This window comes from Ammospiza caudacuta, chromosome 8, assembly GCF_027887145.1.
Source record: "Ammospiza caudacuta isolate bAmmCau1 chromosome 8, bAmmCau1.pri, whole genome shotgun sequence".
Classification (NCBI taxonomy): domain Eukaryota; kingdom Metazoa; phylum Chordata; class Aves; order Passeriformes; family Passerellidae; genus Ammospiza; species Ammospiza caudacuta.
The window spans coordinates 11,173,997-11,192,372 of NC_080600.1; the positions used below are offsets into that span (position 1 = coordinate 11,173,997).

At 41.3% G+C, this 18,376-nt stretch overlaps 1 protein-coding gene across 18 annotated transcripts in view; it reads right to left on the reverse strand.

Moving 5' to 3' along the window:
• Positions 1–18,376, reverse strand: part of MAP2 (microtubule associated protein 2) — a 218,440-nt gene that overhangs the window by 186,760 nt on the left and 13,304 nt on the right. The window contains exon 1 of one of the 18 annotated variants that reach the window (XM_058809928.1): positions 6,509–6,628. The exons of the other annotated variants lie outside the window; for them this stretch is intronic. The gene's annotated coding sequence lies outside the window, so the exon portion shown is untranslated. Of the gene's footprint in view, positions 1–6,508; positions 6,629–18,376 lie in introns of those variants that run through there. 18 annotated transcript variants of the gene reach the window in all.

Consider the following 18,376-nt stretch of genomic DNA (forward strand, 5'->3'; position numbering starts at 1 on the left):
GGCACAAAAACAATGATAATGGGATTAAATCACAGATGTCTCACTGCCTTTTTCTCTCCACCCTTAAAATGTAACTATCAGGCTGGCCTGATTTACATTTTTTTAAAAAGCATCCTTGTTTGCCAGCATATACTGTGTCTGGTGATGTCAACAATTTCAGGCAAGTGAGGATGTAAAGATCACGAGGAACTCAATGTAGTGTCTGAAGGGGAAAGTGTTCCCCTCTCAAATGCAGATAAAATATCAATTGTTCTAGACTAAAAAATTTAATCAGACCCTGCAATAATAGATTAAAACATCATAACATCATACATGTCCTCTTTGGACATTATAAAGTCCATCATAAAGTTTCCACAGCTGTCTGGCATATTTAGACTACTGTGCATCATTTATTACTCTTTGACCTCTATTTCAGGAGCATCCAGCCATGTGCTGTGTTTGTCAGCCTGTGGAATGCCAGGACTATTCAACAGGATGGGACTAAAAAACCAACACTGTGGGAAGGAAGGGACTGGAATAGGGAGACATCATAACAAGAAAATCCAACCAAATAAACAAAACAGTCCATAGAAGAAAAGGCGAAAATTTTCAATGCAGAAGGGAAACAGCTACTGCAGGTCCTCTGACAAGGAATGATTTCAGTGGAAAGATGCACCACAAGGGTTAATTTGAGAGAATGGGTATGGTACAGTGCAGCGAGCAGCTGGTAGGACATCATACCTCATTACCCACCAAGGCTGACACAAACACCTCACACCTGGTCCTCAGTCATTTGGGGCAGAGTTCACAGCTCTGCTATTAACACTGGAGCTGCTCCAGCCCATTCTTTAATAAGTACCATTAGCCAAAATCCTACATTTTCAGCCCTTCTGACAGCAAGACCAGCTCAGCGGAGAATCCACCTTCTGCAGCCCTTGAAAGGCAAATGTCCTCCTTAAAGGGAAGGACAGGTGCAGGTTGGGGACAATAGAGAGCAGACACTTCACTGAGGTGTTTGTGGGGACAGCAGGGCACAGCTGTGACTCTGGATGAATCAGAGTTCAGCTCTCCTCCCATCCATATCCTACTCTGATGTCCAGAACAACATCTTGCCACAAGTAATTATGCTGCCCAGCCCAGGCAGCCTGCCTTGCAGCACACACACACACAGTTTCTGCTAAACAGTTTTATAGCAAGGACACTTACTTCCAGCATCCCTTAAGTCACAGGAAAACTTAAGTCCCAATTTCAAGAATCACATTGAAACATTTCTCAGCTTTGCTGCAACTCCACAGACTCCACTTGACAGCTCTCTGCACACACTAACATTTCCACATGGCTGAATTAAAAAAGAGAAAACTCTGATTTAGGAGCTAAACATCTTCAAGTTCAGTAAGAAAAACAGTAAATAAATACATACCCTGTGACATATCAGAACATACCCTGAATGCTGATAAAATTTGGGGCTTGCTGCGCTCAGTGATGTTGTGTCCTTTATTCTCTGCTCTTTTGGCTTACAGACAATTCCGACAGCCCCATTAATGTTGTCTTGTATATCTCTTCCTCATGAGTTCTCATCTGGACAAACATTTATTTTTGGTTCTTTTCAATTGTGTGTGCAGCTTTCATTACCACCAGAAAGCACTTCAGAAGGATTGACAACAATTTCTGGACTCATTTGATAGACACTCAACTTTGTTCTCCACTCTCTTTAGAAACAAGGGAAAAAGTACTGATTAATGATCATCAGCTATCCATCAGGTTTCTCACAAGAATTGCATTATTGCCTCATTTACAGCAATATTTACACCCTTAAACCCAACTGGCTTCATGTACTATGGCTCCAAGAGGATCAGAATAACAGTGGCCCAAAGAAAATTATCTATCACCTTAGACAATAAATCTCCTCACAAATTTGGGATTTATACTTGGTGCAGTTCTGTCAGTCCTAGTCAAGAACATCAACATCTAAAAATATGTTTATCAGCAGAATATATGTTTAGCTGTGCAGTCACACAGTTTATTTAAGGTATCAGTAATTAACATTCTAAAGGACTGTAAATCTAAGCCATCAGTAGCTCTACAGGGTATTTTTCTAATAAACACTCTAATATTTTCAGACTTTTACCCAGTATGGGGGAAGAAATTTGTCATTCAGTCAGCCCTAAATAATGATTTTTAAACATGTAAGCAGCATATGTTGCTTTGTAGTGGGAGCAAGAATATACTAGGTATTTCAGCCTTTCAGAACATATTTAATTGTGCAAGCAAAAACAAATCCTAAAGCAAATGAGCACTCATTGCTCATTATTTCCTGCACAAACCTCACCTGTAGTACAAAGGCAGTGAAACAAAGCTACCATACCTGACTGAGCATTTAATAGCAGGAAAGAAATAGCAAACCAGAACAGCAATACAGGAAATAAATTATTATTTCACACAGATGCAATTAATTTAGTATCATGACATTAAAAAATTATGTTTTGTTTACCATTCACAGACCAATTTTACTGGCTGCAGTACACTGTTCATTTTGTGTCTTAATATAGTAAATATCAATGGAAATAAACTTAACATCCTGTTAAGAAAAGCTTAGTGGTATGCAACAACTCACCAAATATGAAAACATTTTTTTTTTCATACTAGACATGACATGGAGCCCCAGATGAAATCAGGACTTCATCTGAGTCATGGTGCATCAGAAATCCTGTAAGAACTTCTGAAGAGTTTCTGATCTAAAGCCACCAAACACACCCCAGCTCTCGCAGGGGAGCAGCACAGCTCCCAGCTGTTCCTGCAGGGAGGTGAAGGCTGAGATCCAGGCACACAAGCACCTCCCAAACCTCCCAGCTCCTTCTCCCACACAAACAATTCACACACCACAACTGCTGGCTGCGGCAATGCCCAAATACATACTTGGGAAACTACAAGGTAGGTTGTTTTGATACTGACCAAAGCAATGTTAGCAGGATAAGAAAGAGACCACAGGGGAGAACTAATTAAACCTCTCTACCCAGACACAGATGTTTTCATTTTCTTGTTGGTTTGGCTGGCTTTGGTTTGGTTTCTTTTTCTATGTGTGATCCATGTACTAAATACAAATGCTTTACTTCAAGCTTTACTGTGTAGTAATAACACTGGGACAGCAGAAACGAACAAACATTTTACTCCCCAAGAATATACAATTGCTGAGAAAGGTGAAGTGGTACAGCCCCTGAGTTGTTAAACAATAAACTGCCTTACAGGTAATGCTGCCTGTGAGACCCAGAAAACAAAGTTTACATCTCATACTCCATCTCCTTTTCTCACTCACCAGGACAGATGGAAAGCAAATGTATCTAGAGCATTATCACTGTGACACTTCCCCAAGACAGAGAAGCAAGGAGATTTGTTCAGGAAATACATTATGGTAGATTATGTCACACTCCATTTTGCAGTGCATGTGAAGCTTTCAGCACCAGGGAAATTACACTGACTAATTTTGTGTGATCTGAACCTACCAGAGAAAATTTCAGGGGTCAGAGAAATTCTGCTCCTAGAGTGATGGTCACACAAACCCATGTTCATACGTTCCTGTGCCATATTCATTTGCTAAGGGATACTGTGCAGGGCTCAGATCTGGCAGAGAGCCCAAGCACAGCAATGCACTGGAATGAAGAGATCACTATGAAAGCAGTAAATCTCGCTAATAGTCTGGTATTAGCCACAAATAAAAGGTGCTGTTTATCTCAAACATTTTTAAGAGCTTCTGAAAGATGTTCCCAATTGTTAAAGAAAGATATTTTTAGTCTAAACATTTCCATAGCAGATCCCCAAGATGGTATTGAGACACAAACCAGAAGCTGGTGTTGCTCCTGTCTTTCTCCCAGGTTCATTCACTTTTTACATCCTACCTCATAAAAGTCAGACTTAACCAGGCAGAAGACATGTAACCTTGGCACAAGTTATAAAAACAGCCAGCAGCTTGATCTTGGTAGAAACATTTGTTTCCCACAGACTAGCCAAAGGAGGAAAAAAGCAACCTACAATCAGTGGACACATTCTGATGCTTAGACAGAATAGCTGCTGTGCAGAATCAGCTACTCTGGCCATGAATTGCCCATGGAGCATGTGGTGGTTCAGCAGGCAAATTGTTAAGTGTTGCAAACAAAACCACCCTCTTCCTATCTTTGCTATGATTTTCTGATGACCCATTTGGGCTGCTGCGCCTCCTCTCTTGAGAAAAAGCAGTACAGCTCTTTCTTTCCCTGGCACTTAAAAAAGACTCTTTGCCAGGAACATTACATAGAGGGGTTCCTTTTAATAAGCAGCTAGGGTATACAAGTATCTGATGCCTTGAGAGGCTGAAGCAGGAACAGAGACTAGACAGAGCTAAAGGAATGAAGTAGGTATTTATTGAAAGGCCTTAAAGGATACACCTTGGGCAGTACAAGAGCCTGGCCAGGGCTACACCCAAGATAGATCCAAAATGGTCACAAAATGCACAACCAGTCACGAGGTCTCACACAAGTTTTGGTCCATTTGCATATTGGAGTTAATTGTCCAGTTACAGCTTCAGGTTATGACGTCCCATTCTCCTTGTTTGCTCTTCCTCACGTCCCCATTGTTTATACCTTTTAGCCTGAAGCTTGTAATGGTGGTCCTTGGTCTTAAGCTAGAAAAGGATTGTGTTGTCTACTAACATTTAATATGAAGCTCAGAGCTACACCCCTAGGCAGCACAGGATCTGAAAAATATGAAAGCTGAAACTTGAAGCATCATTTCTTCCCCTTTAGATGCTTGACAAGGTCTTTACCTGTCAGGTCTCTGTTCTAAATATCTACTAATAATAGGTATTTAATTACACAAAATTATTGTTAACAGCTTACAGCAAACCCTCCAAACCAGAATGGCAACAGAGCATGAGCCAGTATGGGAGGAGGACTTGCACACCTGCTTTACTGTACCTGTAACACTCAGCCAATACCAGAACTCAACCCATGAGTCACACAAGAGCTGACTACTCTCAAGCACATCTGATCCTCCTCATCAGTTTCCATTTAAGAGGCCACAGCCTTCACACAGATCTAGAATCACAGAATGACAAAGGCTGGAAGGGCCTCCTGAGGTCTCTTGTCTATGTACCTATCCCAAGCAGTTCACCCAGACCTCATCCAGCTGAGTTTCAAAATACCTCTGGGACTAAAGAGTGTACAACCCCTCAGTGTCTCTGTTCCAGGGTTTGACCACCCTCATGATACAAAAGGGTTTTTTTATATCTACCTGGAATTTACCATTTCAACTTGCATCCTTTGCCCTGGCTCCTTCATCATTCACTTCAAGAAAAGTTTGGCAGCACCTGTTCTACACCCTCCTTACCCACAAGGTAGCTAAAGGCAGCACTGAAACTCCTGAATAACCTGCCCTCTTGCCAGGTGGAAGAAAAACATCTTCCTCTGTGTCTCTCCTCAAACCTCACTGTCCCCTTAATCACCTACTGGATTCATTCCAGTACATATCAATGTTGGTTTTACACTGGAGAACCTCAAACTGACCACATGTCCTAGTCATACTTAGCTGTGATTCCAGAGCTCACCTGTCTGAAGGGTGGGTTATAGCATGTTTCAGCTAAAAACAATGCACCTGTGTGCAACTGAGACAGGAAAGCACTGCAATTCTGCAGAGTGGCACTCCCAAAACCACATATTAGATGCTTACCAGAAATTCTGATTTACTTAAATTACTTTGTAGCGAGACTTCTGTTCCCATTGTGAAGCATTTTGGAGATTCAATGCTTCACTTCTGTTTTGAGAGCAAGAAACACCTGATGCAGTGTATTACATCTGAAGAAAAGTATTTTATGGACACAACTCCAGCTTAGAGCTAAATCTTACTAGGAAATAGCACAGTAGCTCCCAATGACACGTTATACCACTGTTATGGAATTTCCCAGAAATGCAGTTCAAGTCTACCCACACTGCTTGCTGTGACAGACTACATTTCTCACACAAAAAAGAGTAAGCATTTGAACTCCCAGTGATGGCACTCATCATAGTAAAACTTCAGAAGAAAACATAGTAAAACTTCACTAAGTGACTGAGAAAACTGAGCCTGAGTGAAAGGTAAAACCCTTACTAGCTTCTGAAAACAAACTTGAGTCTCTGTGCAGCAAAAGCATCTCAGGGGCTGGAGAGGTTGGTCTAGTGTCATGCAATCCATTTAGCTATGTAACAGTCTGGAAAAGGAACACATTTTAGCTGTTTATGATCCCTCACTTGAAGTGACTGCAACCCTCTAAAAATAAAATATGTAACTAAGCAGTCAGAATATCTTTGAATAAATCACCATCAACTTTTGGTCAGACAGTGAAACCTAAGAATTCCATCTGACTCTGCCAGCCTTTTCAGGACAAGCACTCAAACCTGCACACACAAACTATGCAGTTGCTGCCAGCAAGCATCTCATCCCTGCACAGGGGCAAATCAAGGCTAAGCCTGCAGAGAAGGCCTAGTAACAAGAGAGGGTACAAACTACAGGAAAAATTCCTAACCTGCCAGCAAGAAATTCCACGTCCCATCCAGTTAAGAATTGCCGCTGGTCTACCGTCGAGATGACAGCAAAGGCACAATCAACACCAAAGAATGCTTCAAGCATCTGCCCTCCTTGTCCTTCAGCCCAGCCTTTTATCCCCTGCTGTTGCTGCCCTGCACCTGTGTGCCCTCTGTTCCCTTTGGTGGTTGGTCAGTGCCCCTGGGCACTCCATGGCTTGTTCCCTTCAACAGCATTCACCTGTCCTGCACAGCTGTGCCCACTGGGGATGAGCCCCACTCCCAACCACCCAAACTGTGTGCCTAAAACAGCAGAGAATGCCCTTGATTGGCACATGGCCCATGAAATCCTAGCAAAGCCCTGAAAGTACTCTGTCTACAAAACAGAGGAACACATCTTCCTCCAGTTACAAGTTGGACTAAATAATTTTGTTTTCAATTCACTCACTCATCCCCACCAGTTTTCCCAAGTCTTTTGATCTCTGTTTCCAAGATGTCACAAAACTGAAAAGGGACCAAGCATCAGCTAGGTGTCCACTTGCAGGTGCTGCTGGTGCCTCTGACCACACACACTTCCAAAGGCTCAAATGGAAACACTTGCTCTAAACAGAGAGCTAGTTTTAAACTGCAAGGAAGGTTTTTAAAAAATAAACACAAAGCTGGCCTTCCCATGCTGCCTACAAAAGAAAATGCATTGGTAGCTCTCCAGTTACTACTCCCCAGTCACCATGAACACACCATGACCTTCTGGGGCTGCCTCCCCACGAGCTGTCAATCCAGCTGCTCACAGGAATGTGTTGAACCAAGCTAAGTTATCACAGTTACTCAGTTCAGCAAACTGGGGGAGAGAGCCTGCAGCACAGCTGTCTCAGCCAGGAAGGGGCACCAGTGGCTGAAGCAGTAACCTCTGCCACAAGCACAGGGGCTCCAAGAAGAGGACAAACAAACATTATTTTAGGAGGTCCCACAGCACTGCCTATCTGAGCCATCTTTACCCAGGCCTCACTCACTGTGCTGCTTCACCCAACCTTTATGCACAGCCTACATGAAATTCCATGATGTTGCAATCCAGCTGCTGACAGATAAAAAGGCAGATCCCAATATCCATTATCCATGCAGCTGGCCTCTTCAGTGGCAGCATCAGCAAAGATGCCACGGTGTGAATGATGACACATCTCAAATGGAAACAGATGCTCGCCTTCCAGGAACTGACTCAGTTATTGATGGAAAAGTATTAGTGCATGAATTCATTAAAAGCTATTCCTCCATCTTTGAGGCCTGATGAATAAGGCAAACAAGGATTCACAACTGATTTATTACAAAAAAAGCAAAACAAACACAAGATCTGTTATTTAGAGAGGATTGTTTCAGCAGCTGCACCCCAAAGTACCAGGCTGGAGTCTCCAGCTCAGCCTCTACACAGGGCAGTATCTCAAATGTTGCACTCAAGCTGCATGTTTCCCATTCCTGTTTCTCTGTGCTTCCAGAACTATACATCCAGCTTCCAGAACAGTGAAAAAATTCATTTTCAAAACAGAAACATGTAAATGGAACTCTTCATATTAAATTCATATTTGTTTTCCCTTCAGGAAACTCTGCACTCAGCATGCCAGACACTATTGCTAATTTACCAAACAAATTCACTCAAAGAGAGAATTATTGCAAAGCAGACTGGAATGACTTCCTGAAAATCACTGGGTTTTGAGCAAGGCATTGGTTCCCCTCAAGGCACAGGGAGAAGGGGGAATGGAGCAGGCAGAGCCACAGCAGAGTCACAGCTTCCCAGAGCAATCCACTCCTTTTCAAAGCGCTCCAGTGGAACCAGAATGGAACCAGAATTTTTGTTCCACTTTCCAGAGCACAGGATCTGGATCTGTATTCATAAACATGCATCCACATGGCATTCTTACAGCATGATGATGAAGCTAGCCCTCACTAACAGCCATGGCATGCAAGGACACAACTTGAAACACACCTGTGTCTCTGGAGGGGCAGACAGACGTGTGCCAGGACTTACCAACAGCACCCAGGAACCTCACTTCCCAGCACTTCCAGCAGAGCTAAAATTTGGAGACATGCAGATTGTTTCAACTACAGGATAGCTAAGCATGTTTTATAAAAAAAAATAAAACAAAAAAAAAAAAAAAAAAAAACCACCAAGCATTTTAAACACCAAAACAGAATCTCTCCTTTTGAGATGGCAGCTCTCACCACAAAGATCCAACCCCAGACGACAGACTGCTAGGAATTTTTTTATCTGATATAATCTAAATATAACAATTTGGTATTGTTATGATATGGTTAAAAAAATATACTCAGGAGAATATATCTGAAGCCAACTTTCAACTGGCAAATTTTTTCTTTTCTTTTTTTTATTGCCAAGTTATTATCATCCTGTAATCCCTAGAGATACTAAAAGTCTTTACGATGGAAACACAGTCTTAACTACAGAAAAATAATATTCTGATATTTGAGCACACTCAGGTTTTTTTTGGTTGACACCAGATGTTAAAGTAGTTATAATTCCTGATTTCATAAAGTTGCATATCCTTCTTTATCAGAAGAATACTTGTCTCCAAGAACAAAACAAAAAGCTCATGTGTGAGCTGGTCTTCGCCACTAGAGCCACCTGATCCAGGAGATAAACCATAACTCTTCTGGTTTTAGACACTAAAACAACTTTTGTTAAAAAGAACTCCCTTCATTTAGAGCAGCAAACCTATTGCTATAGAATGCTTTTTTTCGTGGGGACGATAGCAGAGGTGAGCATTGGGGATGAAAAAAGAGGAGTAATTGCAAGCTCATTAGATAACCTGAACATAATGTAAATACACTGCAGATAAATTCAGCGAGCATTAGGAAAAGTAAACTGAGTGACAAGTTTACCTCATGTTCTTTTCCTCTCAAAATAAAAACTTAACTATGACTACTAAAGCATTTTCCTTCATTCCATCTCATGAGCTGAAATAACAACACACTTTTTGAGGACAAACATCGTCCCTGTACTCAAGACCTAAGAGCTTTTATCTTCTTTGGTCTTACTTACACTGCATGGAGGGAATTAGGACATCAACACCAGGACCAAAGTCCTCTGGGACAACTGGGTGGGGGTGAGCAGGTTCCTCAGCCAGGTGGCACCTGGGCAGCCTGGATATCCACCTCACACAGCTCCATGCAGTCACCCACCCAGACACTGAGCTGCTCAGAAGGAAAACATTTCACTTGGATTATATGAGGAAACACATTGCATGGGCAGCAGCCTGCCCCCATGAGCTGCACTTGATTTACTGGGCCTGGCACAAAAAAATGCAGGGTTTGTGTGCATCCCAATTCCCACTACATTTCACTTAGATCCTTTTGAAAAAATCAGCCTGACAGGTTTTGGCCCCTACATCCACACCTGCAAGCACATAGAAGGCAACAGATCACTTCACAGAAGAGCCAAATATTTGTACTCATTTGCTTTGAGGATCTAGGTTTTTCAGACTGGCAGGAAAGCTCTCATGCTCTAAAGCTGTCCTACAATCTAAACTACACAAACTGTAGTTGACACCACAGATCCAATGAACTTGGAGCTGTATCACTTTAAGATGTATCACAAAAGAGTAGAAATTTTTGTTTTGAAAGACAAGTTAACAGTAACAAAAATATTATTTATAGAAAAACAGAAGAGTTCTTAGAAAAACAAAAAAGAGCATGTTAGAAACATGCTCATGGGAGCAAGCCACATTATCTGTGAGGCACTGCGTCAGCACAGTAGCTTTCCTCCACAGTGAGTGCTGAGGAGTTTGGGGCCCATCTGTCCCTGACAGAGGTTCAATGTAAATTCCTTACAGTACATCATATATTCATATTAATTTATATTTTTATATATATATATATATATATCCCAGTACATCATAGAGAGCTGGCACAGGAATGCACAAAAGGAGCTTGCTGCTGGGAAGGCAGCTCAGAGTCCCAGCTGTACCTCTGTTCCAATTAGCCGCTCCATGAACTTTTGTCACAAGAGAAGGCTTTCTGAAAAAAATAAATACATGCTCTGATTAAGTAAATTGTGAGGAGTTCATTTGCAATTCCACAGTCCCCAAGGGACTCAAGGACCAATCTCTCTGGTGTTTCATCTACAGTAATTTAATAACTTACAATGTAAGACCTGTGGCCTACAATGAAGATACCAGGACACCTCCTGAGTTTATTATTCACTCTAGTGCCACTGATTGAAAGGCACTACCAGGCCAATTTAGGCAAACAAGACCTAACAGTGCCAATACCTGATCCAGTGATTAGTACAACAGCTTTTGCTGCTGGGATCAACAGCTCCACAGCTAACAGCTTCCACCAGCAAGCAGGTTCAGGTCAGGCTTGCAAGAAGAGGGAAAACCAAGCATTCTGCTATTCTAAACACTGTGTCCTCTCCTCCATTTGGGGCTAGATTTTTTAGTTTGTTGTCTTCCAGCATCTCCTTCCTTTGCCTGGAACTGAGTTGGTCATTACTATTTCATGTTGCCCCAGCCCTGCAGCATCTCAGAGCTCTGAACAGCAAAGCACTCTTTTAATGTAGGGTGCACTCAGTAATAAGACTAATAAAAACTTCAGCATCTTTAGAGGGCCATCTTGTATCAGCCTAGCAAGAGGCCCAGAATGGAGAGCAAACAGTGCTATGAGTACAGGCAGTTCTAAGCCTCTTCTCCTACAAATCAAAGTGAACATCCACTAGACAGTCTCCACTTCCAGGCCATACTCAGCACTGCCAAATATTTTAAAAGTCACTGTCCTCTTTTAAAGAATTAAAAATTACCTGAACACTGGTCATTTACACATCTGTCATACTTTTTATCAAGAGATTCTATGTGTAGATGATAAATTATCTTCTTTAGCTTTGGTTACATAAATACAACATTATATTGGGCTGACCAATAGACTGCTGTAAAGCAAATGATTTAAGTAGGCTGGTGACAAGTATCCCTCACCACCTAAGGTGTAAACATAAGTGTGACAATTAATTTGTCTCCAACCACTGCAAGAAATAAGGATCTACCAAGGAAGAAAGAGTCACATAATTGCTAAGAACTTCTGAGATTTGTCTCTGTGGGAAACTATAGATGTTTGTGCTAATTTTCAAGTTTTCCACCTAAATATCATCAAATATAAGGCAAAAAAATATTTAGTTTACAGGTGAAAGGATGCAACTTCAATGCTTTGATGCAGAATACCTGAGCTCTCTTTTCACAGCAACTGTGAGTATGAGTAATTCAGCTGGAAATTGTGAGAAAGTGATGAATGACTCGTAGAGTTCTCCAACTGGTTTTCTATGCATCTGCTCCAGTTGATAAACTACAACTTATGTAACTAGGACAAGGCAATTGAGCATAAAGACAGCACAGGAAATGCCATTTCTGCCATTAACCAAAATACTCATAGCATTTACATTCTCAGAGAACCATTGGGAAGGTCTGTCCCTTTTTTTCTTTCTTTCTTGAGAACACAAGTGTTTATAAAAATCAGTTAACACCTCCTTTTTTTCTCCACCCACATGGACTTGGCAACATATCCCCATATTTTGTTATGTCAGCTTCAAAAAACCTGCATTGCATTGCTTCAGGGCCTCAAGAAAACCAAAACAAATAAATTACACACTGATTTAAGAACTGCCCTTTTCTCCTCTGTGTGCCCTGTGCTCAAAGAGAGACTTGGTTCCCCCCATAAATCTGGCCCCAATTCAGCTGCTGATTGGAGCTGGCTTATGGGATTAATGTCCATGATTTGAACTAATGAACATTTATATGAACATTTATGAATCAGGAAGTCTGTACAGGTACCTGGACAGTGCATGGTGTTATCACCAGTGCTTCTGGGAAGAGTGTGAGGGCTTTAAGAACCTGCACCAAAAAAATACTCTTGAGATGAGAACCATGAAGGAAATAACAAAATCACCCAGACATTCTTGGAGGACAAGAGGGACCATGAAATGCTGTTTCTCCTAAAAGGCAGCAGTCCCCTGCCTGCCCAAAGAGCCACACAACCACCCACCTCAGACAGTAACTCAGAGTCCAGGACCACAGAACACAGGCAAAATGCTCAGTTCAAGCATGCCTTTCCCCTCTAGATCCCTTGGCATCAACATAGCTCTGCCTGCATATGCAGGAGCCAGTTTGAGAGCAGACTGAAACCTGTGGTTTTTATTACACACATAGAATTCTGAAGTTTGTATCCACAGATTTTCTCCTAACACAGGTTGTTCTGAGCAAAGGATGAGTTTTGCCCCAAAGGCTTGACAGCTCCAAGGACAGCAGGGTATGTACTATCCAAAGAGCAGGAAAGGCAATAACCACACTTTAGAAGCTAATCCTGCAACATTCTACAAGCACAGGCTCCTTGCTATCCCTAACAGACTGGCATTGATGCCACAAGATACCTGGCTTTTGCTAAAGGAGAAAGACCTCAATCACAACTGAGAAAAAACACCCAAAACCAGATTTTGTCTTTGACTGGAAAATGCCAAAATGAAAATTTGATACAGTAACTAAGAATTATGTGATGTCCAACATTTAGTAATTCAAGTGCACATTTCACTTATACTTAGAGAGTAAATCCTGATTGATGGTGTTAGAGCAGGTAACCTTCCATTGACACATCAAGATTCATAAAGCATGTGGTTTTACTGCAAAATAACTCTCATAAAAAGACTTCCAGAGATTACAGTCCAGGCTTAACTGTTGAACTATCAAGTCTGTAGAACATCATATAAAGAAAGAGTGAACAGAAATGTCATTTTCCTTTGAAGCACTGCACTTTCAGACCCAGCACAAACTAATCTCTCTGCTGCTTCAATGAGTACACAACAAAACCCACATGAATGCTCACCTGCATGCATATTCACATACCTGTGTTTTTAGATTAATTTGCCAGCTTAAATTCATGGTCTAAACAGGTAGGAAGTCTCCCTCATCCTGCCCAAAAGCCACCATAGAAATTACATGTGATAATGTACAAGTGACACTGAAGGATCTGCACTTTCTCCCTCTAAAAAAAGATCTACAACTGGCAGGCCATTAATTTTGTTACACATTGTCTTTGCTCTGCAAGGAATCCCTTCATAAATCCCAATACATCAGTAATTATGCCATAATTTTTAACAAGGTTTCTATGCTGCTCAATGTTAGTGATTTTTCCATAATTTTCTAGACTGTCCTACAATCTCATCCAAGTTACTACTGTTCCTCCCACAAGCTTTGTAGTAATGAAAGCAATAGGCTTGTTATAAAATGAATGCTGTACTAATTTTACCAAGTGAATATAAAGCAGACTTTAATTCTTCTGAGGATTCTAGGTAAAGAATGTCTCAGTAGGAGACAATTCCCCACAATATTTAATCTGCCTTTGGAAGCTCTTTCAATGGGAGATGATAATTAATAATACATACATCTTTTCAGTGGATCAAACAGGGTCTAGATTACACATCATCACTTTTCTATGCAGTTTTCCTGCTCTCCTCCTGAATCCACAGTGAAACAGCAGACCCAATCTGATATCCAGGCCCTTGGTAAAGTTGTGCATGACAGCTCCCTTCCTTAAGGAGAGTAAAGCTGGCAATCAGGAACCTGAGCCTCACAACCTGGCATCAGGGAGCAGAACACAGAACAAGAAACAAAACCTATTTATTCCATCTAAGGTTCTCACAGTTATGATTCATACAACCAAGTAACTGAGGGAAAAGGGCTACGGACATACTTATCAAATTATACTGTAGAAATCATCTTAGCATGGCAACTGGGGTAAAACAGGAATCTAATAAGATTATTTAAATAGTTCTTTTCTTGACACTTGATCATAAAAATTGTTATATTTCAAAAGACATATACAGGTTATTCTGTCATTCTTTACATTTCTTGATCAAGCACTACATTATTTTTACTGTGTAAGTCACTGCTGCCATAGGAAAAGCTTCCTATTGAGAGTTTTGCTGTATGTTCAGGAGCTGTTATCATGGCATGTGAATGCAGCATGCAGAAGGGTTCAGTGATTCAAGCACATCAGTCCAAAGCTGAATGATGCAGTGTTGATTGTAGGTAGAACATATTTCACTTGTAAACTGTCCAGGTGACAGCTCCATGTATTGGCAGACATTTCCCTACTGTTGAGACTGTTTCTGTTTAACACAATCCAAGTATCAGACTCCAGTGGTGTTTGTATATTGAGTTCCATACAGCTCAGTGGAGTCATAGATGTGCACACATAAACATGCACATGCATAAAGAGCTTTATGAGTAAGGATGTACAATTAAAAGTTTACTGCAAACCAGTAAAAGGATCAGTGCTGATCAGTATGGAATATCCTTGGGGAACTTCACAGCAATGCAAATCAGTTCTGTAAGAAATTTTTTATATCCTTAGCACTTTGAGGGGGAAAAAGACTTCCTGAAGAATTTTTCTAAGCAACAGATGGCATTATGAAGCAGGAATAATTCTCCAGTAAAGGACCGAGTTGGTTTAAAACATTCACAGAAATATAGTAATTCTCTACAAAATTGTCAGATTCACTTGTAGAAAATTATCTTTATTTTTAGTCTCTGTCCCAAATGGAAAAGAAAAATTAAATCCCTTAGTCACAGCTCAAGATTCACAAATACAGGACTTAAAGTAGACCATTACATGACTATATAGCAGGAAGTATCTAAGCTATTAGCTTAGAATAAGTGACAACATTAGCCAAGCTAGGCATTTTCCAGTATCTCAAATGACATTTTATAAAGATGCACTTTTCCATCTGACTAACAGCATGGTTTCACCAGTCGTCACCAAAAAAAAATCTACATGGCAAAACCAAAATTGAACAACAGCTTTTTCAGTATGGAAAAAGGAAAACAAACATCTGCTTTGCTTTCTGCCTCCCTAGTTAATATATTAAGCTAAACAATGTGAAAAAGCACCATTTTAAAGCACTGCTATAATATTAGTTATGTCTCTGAGCCATCAAACATTAATGTACAGGACCATGATTATATCACACACAAGACCACTTCATAGCACTATTTAAAATTGGGCTGAAAGAGGTCTTTTTCCAGATTGAAAAATTATGTTGGCCTTAGCCATAAAACTCAAGACAATTTACAACCCCTTTAGACCATGAATGTCTGTATGATACACATCAGTAAGTACTTCACGACATTCCCCAGCAAAAGTAATACTGTAAACAATAATTACTACTATTAATTGGTTATAAGTTTGAAGTCTTGAAACTGTTTTGTCATTAACATGCTCTACACCAAACCATAAGTCTTCTGGGGGAAAAAAGATAAGAAAGGAAAAAAGAAGCTTCAAGTTGTCAGACACAAGCAGAGAGCCCTAAGCACCTTTACAGAGGCATTTACAGACCTTTACAACATTCTCAACAGCTGATTTAGTGTGAAAGCAGGCGCCAAAACCCCAACACTGAAGAATAACAAACACCACAGTCACTCAGCTTCCAGATGGGAATGAGTCCCAGCCTGCTTCCCCAGGCCCATTCCAACCAAAACTCACTCCACTGTTTCATACATGCTCATGCCTCCAGCCAGTTCTACACAGTGTTAGAACTAACTCCAACTCCCTGACAAAAATGAAGTTACTGTGCCCGAGTTACTATTTCAAGTGCTTCTGCAAAATGTGCTTCTTCCAAGGACTAATCCAAGCACAGCAGAGATAAAATAAAGATTCCTAGCTAAGGGAAGCCACCTTGCAACCCAATTCACAGAGCTCTTTAGCCCTTTGGCAGATCCATGGTAGCCTCCACCAAGGCAAGACATCCCAGGACTTCTCCATTCCAACTCTGCAAAATGCACACAAACCACAGAAATACCCATACCCCAACCTTCTGCTCACTTTAATACCAATGCATTACTGGAGCAGGAATTCTGTATGTTTAGAATTACAGATCTTCATCAGATTTACACACTGTTAGCAGCAGGACTCCTGGGGAAAAAGAACTGGTGTTCTGGTTTTTGTCCCAACTTTGAAGAGCACCAACACAATATGCTAATTGCTAATCATCTCCTCCCTCATTCACTGCTCAAACACTGAGAAAACCTACATACTCCCAAAACCAAAGCTCCTTGCATCAGACGTTGTCCAAAGGAAGTACCCTAATTATGCCTAATTTAGGATTTACATTTTAATTTCAACTTCAAGACAGCTGGGCTCTTCTCAAGGGAAAACCAAGAGCAGCACGGTAAATCCTTCAGGCACACTCCCCCTGCTTTTTTTTCCAAGCTGTTGCTGTGGAGTTTTCACTGGTTGAAGACACCATCAACACACAGCAAAAGAACATTTTTGCCTCTGGCCTTTCAGATTCAGGGAGATAAGAAAATGAAAAGTCTGACTGATAACTTGACTCATTCTTTCAAGACAGTTGTTCCATATTTATGTGGCTGCCCCATACCATGTGGTACAGTACCACTGGCTTGTTTTCAATAAAATACAAACACTTCAGTTGCATAATGGAAGTTAAGATTGTCTTTAACAAGGATTGCAGCTGTAGAACCAACCCCACAGGATATGGACTTAAAAACTGAAGCAATACATAAAGCAAGGTTTTTAGGTGGGTTCCTTAGAACTCACTACAATAAATTCACAACAAGCTTTGATATCAATACTAACAAGTAATTAAATTGGTGTTCCATTTGTAAGTGCTTTCGAGTTGTGCTTACAAACATTTTAACATGAAACTGACAAAGAGATACACTCTCTGCAAAAAAGCTGCTCAACAGAATATACAGGATAAAAGCCAGCAATGCTCTTATTATTGCATCAACATCATGAGAAGGAAAGTAATGAACACCCTTCAAACTTCCTGAAGATGCACCAAAGTGTTTGTAAGGAAGGCAATCAGAATTTACACAGCCCTTGGACTAGCAAAGTTTCTTTGGCATGTGTTATTCTCCCAAGAGAGCTCAAGACCTTTTAAGGCAGGGCAGTGACCAGGTGAGCTGCAAGGCAGCATCAATCAGGCCTGGATTCAGCAAGAACCAGGAGATCTGGTTATTTGTCACAACACACACCACAGTTAAGACAGCAATTCCAGAACGCTTCAATCCACACAGAGTAACCCCTCATCTCTTCAGCAGGCTGCAAGCATCTGCCCTTCTTGTTCTTCATCCCAGCCTTTTATCCCCTGCTGTTGATGCTCTGCACCTGTGTGCCCTCTGTTCCCTTTGGTGGTTGGTCAGTGCCCCTGGGCACTCCATGGCTCGTTCCCTTCAACAGCATTCACCTGTCCTGCACAGCTGTGCCCAGCCCCACTGCAATCACCACAAACTGTGTGCCTGCACTTATCCACAGAGCAGCTCCCTCAAGAAAAGGCATCTCCCAGAGCAGCTGTGAGACAGCCAAAACACACCCACACACCTCGGTACTGCCGTGCTCTTTTTACCTGCTGGAGTAAGCAGGTGAGTACTGAGGATGTAGGAGGGGGAGCAGCTTCCTCTTGCTCACCTCTGGGCAACCACACAGGGTCAGCCTGAATTCCTGATCCCCACGTGCCACCAACTGCTGCCAAGTGGTCAATGACACGAAAAATGGTGCTGTGCACTGTTCTGCCCAGATGTCTATTTCCCTAGTAAAATTCTTATCATTCACCTGAAAAGTTTATAACCTTGAGCCTGTCTTTTTGGGCTGCCAGCACTTTGATGGGGAAACACAAAACAAAATTAAATGTAGGTGAAACATAAGAGTAAGATACTGAGCCAGGCTTATACAAATCACAGTGCAAACCACACAGCTCTATTCTACTAGTAGTCCATGCAACCTTTATCTGTTGCACACATGAATATTCAGAGGGAAGTACCTAACACCAGCTGCCCTAAGGAGTAGAATAATGTCACTTGCACACT